Consider the following 6,645-nt stretch of genomic DNA (forward strand, 5'->3'; position numbering starts at 1 on the left):
ATTTATTTATTTGGTTTTAGAAATATTTTATTTCTTCAATTTAGAAATTTTGGGAAACTTTGGATTTATAAAAGAGTTTTTTAGTCAAAAGGATTTTATTAATGTCAAAATACCAAGTTGAATGGGAATGAGAATCATTAAGGGTGAAAAGGGAAATTTAATTAAGAGGGTTTTGAGAGAGAGTATAAATACCCACCTTTTGAACAAATTAGACTTTGCGCTCATGCTAGAGAGTACCCAATGGTAAACTCTCTTTCTCTCTCCTCTTATTTTCTTTCCCCTTAAAATTTCCCCTCCCTTTACCCACCTTGCACAACACAGACACACACCATCGAAGGGTGGCCGACTACCACCACCACCGACTGACCACCACCAGCACTCGTCAGAAACAACAGCCAGTGGAAGGCGGCGACATCCATCCTTCCTCCCTCTTGTGCGTGTGGTTCGAACCAAAAAGGAAAAAAAAACTTTCTTGCTTCAAATATTTAATTAGCTTTGATTGATTATTTTCTCGAGTGTGTGACATACTATAATCACTACAACAAATTGATCTTTGTTCCACGAGAAAAATCGTGACACAAGTTTATAATTCTTGTGGCTTTGCAGTTTAGCCACGGGAATTCTAAATTTAATCCCGAGGCACAAGAGGTCGTGGCAAGAAATTCGCTACGGGAAAAAGTATGTTGAGGCAAATTTTGAATTTTATGCCACGGGTATTCACGTGACCAACAAATTCTTTTTCCACGTATATCAATGAGGCTAACAACTAATTTTCAATAAATTATACTGTGGCTAATAACCAGTGTAGCCACAAATACTATCGTTGTTAATGTGCTTGTATGCCACAAAATCTATTCTGACTAATAACATCCGTTGTCACTAATACTATCATGGCTAAACAAGTTGTTTGTCAAGAATTTTTAACGTGGCCACAAAATTTACTATCGATGATCTTTGTCGTGGGCTCGTGGCTTGATTAGCACGTGGCTAAAAATTTTAAATGATATTTTTCACATTTGGTATATTTTTGACACCAATATATAAATTATGATACATAATAAATATGGAGAAATAGAATTTCAAATTGATGATTAATATTAATACATACAAAAATATTTGAATTTAATATGACTGATCATTATTCACATACACGCACAAAAACAGGGTTAAAAATTGTCATGGCCTCTAATCCTTCTTCTAAAGAAAAATAAAAATAATACATTTTATGTAATATAATAATAATAAAAAATTAGTATATCTTGTGCTTTGCAATCTCCTTTTTACCTACAAGAATGAAAACAAAAATAATTAGCTACAAAACTTAGTACAAAAGCCTAATAAACTATAGTTTGTAAAATATAACAAACACATGTATACTTGGCAGACTACCTAAATAAGGAGGAATTTTTCCACTGAATTGGCACATGGATAGACTAAAGAGTCTTAATATTAGTGTAGGAATTAGCAGAATTGGCCAGGTAGGCGTCGCTCGAAGTGCCCTTACGTTAAAACATGTTGTGAATATGCTTGGAACTCTTAGAAAGTGAGAATTGACATAAAACGATTAGGGACAAATAAAGTAGGGAGCCGCCAACAAGTTTTTTAAGGAACTTGTAAACCGTTCACGGATCATAAAAAGGCAACCACGAATAACGGACAACGAAGGCAACAACGATTGACCCGTGAAGGTTACACCCCATTCATAATCCATGAGATTACTAACTCCATATGGTTCGGAACCACGAAAGGAGGATCGGGGATGATGGTACGAAGTGAGTCATGGAGTCACATTCGCCCGTATTGACCTCTACTCGATTCTTATATTGAAAAGTGATTCCTGCGATCTCAAAGACATACAAACAAAATATTCAATTTGCTTCAAACTATTATTTAGCTAGATTGGTTGAATATTAATGCAACACATAATTCTAAAATATTTGTGATCCCTTGAATTAAGCAACAAGATTAAAAAGGAACCTAAACCGGTAGTCCAAATTATCTTATTAGGCGTGATTTTCAATTACATATTCCCTTTAAACATGCAATATAGTGATCGTAATAACAATAGAACAAACATTAATATTGGAAGCAATTTAACAATAATTCCAAAAATATAAAATCGTTAGAAAAATAATAGAAATAAAAGGAACATAATTCTTACTTTGATTCTGTTTGCTTGCAACTACAAAATAATAAACGAGTTAGTAACTTCAAGGAAATAATAATAGAACAATAATTAAATTAAATTAAATAAAGTAGAGTCGATTTGGGGCCAAACCCTCAAACAATTCTACCTTTCACGCCTTGGTTTAAGGACAGAACCACGAGTAAAGTACGGACTCCTTGGAGTGCTTGAAGAAGGAATTTGAAAGAAAAAGGGTAGGCTAGTGTTTAGGCTAGAGCATAGAAGAGAGGGAAAAAATAGAGAATTAATTAATGCCCCGTACATTAGAAATGAGGGGGTATTTATAGAAAAAATGTGCTGAGGGAACACAAGGAACCCTAAAATGATAAAAACCCTAAAAAAGTATCCCGCGATACGGCACTGTGTACCGTGACAAGGGAATTCCCACCGTCAGACAGGATAAATTCCCGTGACGCGGTGAACAGTTGTGTGACGCGGGAAATATTTTAGGGTACGGGGAATAAAACGCGTGAAGGGTTTACGCGGAACGGACACGGAAACTCCCGTGTCACAGCAGATTTCCCCCGTGTCACGGGAAATCCCACCGTCAGACGGGACTGTTTCCCATGACACGTTGGACTATTGCCGTGACGCGGGAATTTTTAGTCCGTTTTCCCGTCTAAATGCATTTTTAACCCTTATTTCATTCAGCATTTTAAGTGCCGATTGATAATTTCGGGCCATTTCTATTTTTATTATTATTTGGGCTAAAATAAGGAAAATAAAATAAAAAGTTTGGGCCAAAATAAATAATAAAACAATAAAATAAAAAAGGTTTGGGCTAAAATTAAAAACTATGCTTTGACTAAACATCAAGACCGATCCATGTACTATTAAAAAAATGAATTTAATTAAATACGATTTTTAAAGCACTCTCGAGATTACATACTAAACCCGACCAACAGTGGCGGTGAAAAGTTGTTCATCATCGGGTTTGGTTTTGGGGAGACATTTTTAGGTGTCTACAGAAGCCCCCACTTTGACTGAGTTTGTAGAAACGCCAGTTTCGAAAACGATAGTCAAAGTAGTCGATAGGGACGAAGAATGATTTAAGACGTTCTGTGATCCTAAATCACTCTGTATATGCCGATACCTGCAGAAAAATGTTAATTCCACAGATAAAAGAGTAAAAAGATAGAATACGTATCTGACGCCAGTGTATCGGTGACAAATGAGTTTGGCAACTTCCTATGCTTGAAGAAATCCACAGGATGACGTTTTGTTGAAACGCTTTCCATGCCTGAGGAAAGACGACTGAGGAATTTGGTAGCTTTTTAAGTCCGAAGAAACCTATAGGATGATACTTTCCATGCCTGAGGAAAGTCGAAGTATGAATTTGGTGTCATTCTATGCTTGAAGAAATCTACCGATAATGCTTTCCATGCTTGAGGAAAGCCAACAAAGGAATTTGGCGGTTTTCTATACTTGAAGAAAAATCCACCAATAACGCTTTCCATGATTGAGGAAAGCCGACTGGGCGGTTTTCTATACTTGAAGAAAAATCCACCGATAACGCTTTCCATGCTTGAGGAAAGCCGACAACTACTGTAAGTGTATGATGGTTCGATTATCCCCCAACGTGGGCCACAGATGATTCACACCTTCAAGTCGACTATCCGACCATATTAGGTGTTTAAAATATCGACAAAATTGACTTTGACGCTTCCTAGGAGAAAAATAGTAATTTTGATACCCTTTAACGTCAGTTAAAATTTTCTGCGTAATTTACTAACTGTCCAATTTGTACGGAAAATTGCGCAATTTTAGTCAAAATGCCAGGAATATTCGCTGACAGCTTCAAGGGACGTGCAGGACACGCGCGGGACCATAGTGTCACGGAGCAAGATTCCCATGACACGACAGGTATCCCCGTCACGCGGAACAAATTCCCGTGACACGGGAAATCTGTTGGTTGCAAATCAATCAACTGGCATCTTTGACCAGTCTTGACCACGTGCGCCACGTTAATATGTTACCGTTACATGGTAACGGAAACCGTCGCACAGGAAACAAGATGCTTTTTTTTTGTTTTTTTTTTTTGTTTGTAAATTCAAGCTGCTCTTGACCATCTCAGCCATTTTCTTGCTACTTCCGCTCTTCCTCTTCTCCATTTTTTTTTATTTTAAGCTGCTCAAATCACCGAGCCACGGTAAGGGTTCACCTGCGCACGGATTTGTTTCCCGTCAGACGGAGCTCCGTCCCGTGTCACGGCGGTTCTGTGGGTTTTTGTTTCTTTTTTTAGTTTTTTATTTTTCGCTACTGCTGCTGTTCAGAGCTCGTTGCTGTTGATCGGAGCTCCGTCGACTCCTAGAATCACCGTGACACGGGATCTAATCACCGTGACACGGTAACTGATCACTGTGTCGTGGCGTAGGCACACCGTGTCGCGGCGGCCTACTCTACTCTCTTCACGTTTTGCGAATTTTGGAGCTCAAATTTTCATCAATTTTGCTCTAAATTTTTGCTACTTTCTTAATTTTTGGTTCTCCACAAGGATCTATGTAAGTTTCCCTTGATTTTGTTCGAATTTGCTTCAAATGAGTAATTTCATGAAAAAAAACCCTTAAAAATCAATTTGGGGATTTTTTGATTTTGAGGTTTATGTTGAAATTCTTGCTATGAATTTACTTGTATATGTATGTATGCGTGTTTGTGAGAGATTTGAGACAAAAATTGCATGATTTGGTGAAGAATTGAGCAAATCACTATTTTTGGTACTACTTCTGGGAAATGGTATTCTTTGTTGTTCATGTTGTTCATTTGCACTTGAAATGATGACATATTGGTTGTAGATTCTGTAAAATATGCCATGATGCATCGATCTATTGTTTTAGTGCAATTTCGAGACATGTTTTGTGTTGCGTATGTACTACATTGTCATGAAGAACATAGTATCATGCAATTAGGAGAATATAGTATTAGTTCGTCATGGAGAAACTAAATACTATAAATAATTCCATTATTTTGCTAATTTTTAGCCTTGAGGTAAAAAATTTAGCGTATAATAGAAAATGCAATAAATAACTAAATAACTTAGGAAATGATGCTAAGCATTTAGGTTTTTTTTTTTATTAAAATGCAAATCGATATAAATAACTAAATTTCTTAGGAAATGATGCTAAGAATTTAGGTTTTTATTTTTATAATAGCATGCCTAGACGACGGGATCGCGATCTTTCCACTCATGGCCAACATCAGGCTTTTCGGGAGGACATTCCCACGATTCCTGAGGGTATGGATGACGACGTCTTAGAGTCTGAGCCTCGGGCCTCTACGGGTAAAGGTAGGTGGGCTCCACCTCCGTGGACACCAGAGTAGTTAGTTTTCTGTCGTGAGAACCACGTTTCTCATCGTCCACTTGCCGGCATAGTCGACGCACGCTTCGCCATCACGGCTTTGGAGCCGGAGATTTGATTCCTCGACTTCATCGGATTGTCACGAGGGATCCTGCTACGAACGCCTTATGGGAATCAGCTGATCTAGTAGACTTTTATTCGGCGATCGTAGGGTTTCACAGCCCCCGGGGTTGTGGTGCGACGGTCGTTCGCGCGTTGTTGGAGTATTTTTGGGATACTACCAACACCTTTCACTTTTCTTAGGAGGAGATGACAGTGACCCCTCTGGACTTTAGCATGATCAGTGGTCTACGCTTCACTGACCGGGCCGTAGCACAAATGTCTGATCTTTCTTGGGGAGCGGCTGAGACAACCGATTTGTACGGTCTGATCGTTTAGCACATCAGGACTCAGCCAGTGTCTCGAGGTGGTCCTAGGAGTGGGAGATCAGAGTTGGCTTCGGTTCTGGCCCGTGGTTTTGACATGGAGGAGACATCACCTGAGCAGCGAGTGCAGATCTTCATTTTGATTCTCATTTCTATGACTTTTTTTCTTGATAGGAGTTCGCGTGCGCTCCTTTTCTATCTTCCTTCTTTAGTCAGGATCAGTGAGATAGGATCCTTTAGCTGGGCCAGCCTCGGATATGCTGACCTTCTCTTGTCGTTACGTCATGGCTATAGGCAGCTGAACGACGAGTCCCCTGTCACTGTCTACTGTCTATGGAGAGTTGTAGAGGTGACGATCCTTTCCTCTTCTTGTTTTATTTTAATGTGTTTGACTCATGTGCTCAAAGATTACTTTTCATTGCAGCTATGGTTCTACGAGTACTTTCCAGGATTAGCCCCTCGACGGCGTCGTGGAGCGGTTCATGACTTCCCTGTCGGGGCCATCTGGCGTGACCGAGGAGAGTCACGGGTGGAGTCTGTCTCTGCGCTGCGCGGGCTGCTACGCCGAGGCACCTCTTCTGTTGGCGTAAGAATTACTTTTGTAGCCTGTTATTTTCTGTCTTGACGTTATTTCCGGTGCTTCATTGCAACTTTTTATGATTTTCAAGTTGCTATTGATGTCTAGTATCGTCCTTAGGCTGGGATGACTAATCTTCCCGAGGCCTTGCAGCTTTCAGCG

Source organism: Chenopodium quinoa, unplaced genomic scaffold (assembly GCF_001683475.1).
Source record: "Chenopodium quinoa cultivar QQ74 unplaced genomic scaffold, ASM168347v1, whole genome shotgun sequence".
NCBI classification, from domain to species: Eukaryota; Viridiplantae; Streptophyta; class Magnoliopsida; order Caryophyllales; family Amaranthaceae; genus Chenopodium; species Chenopodium quinoa.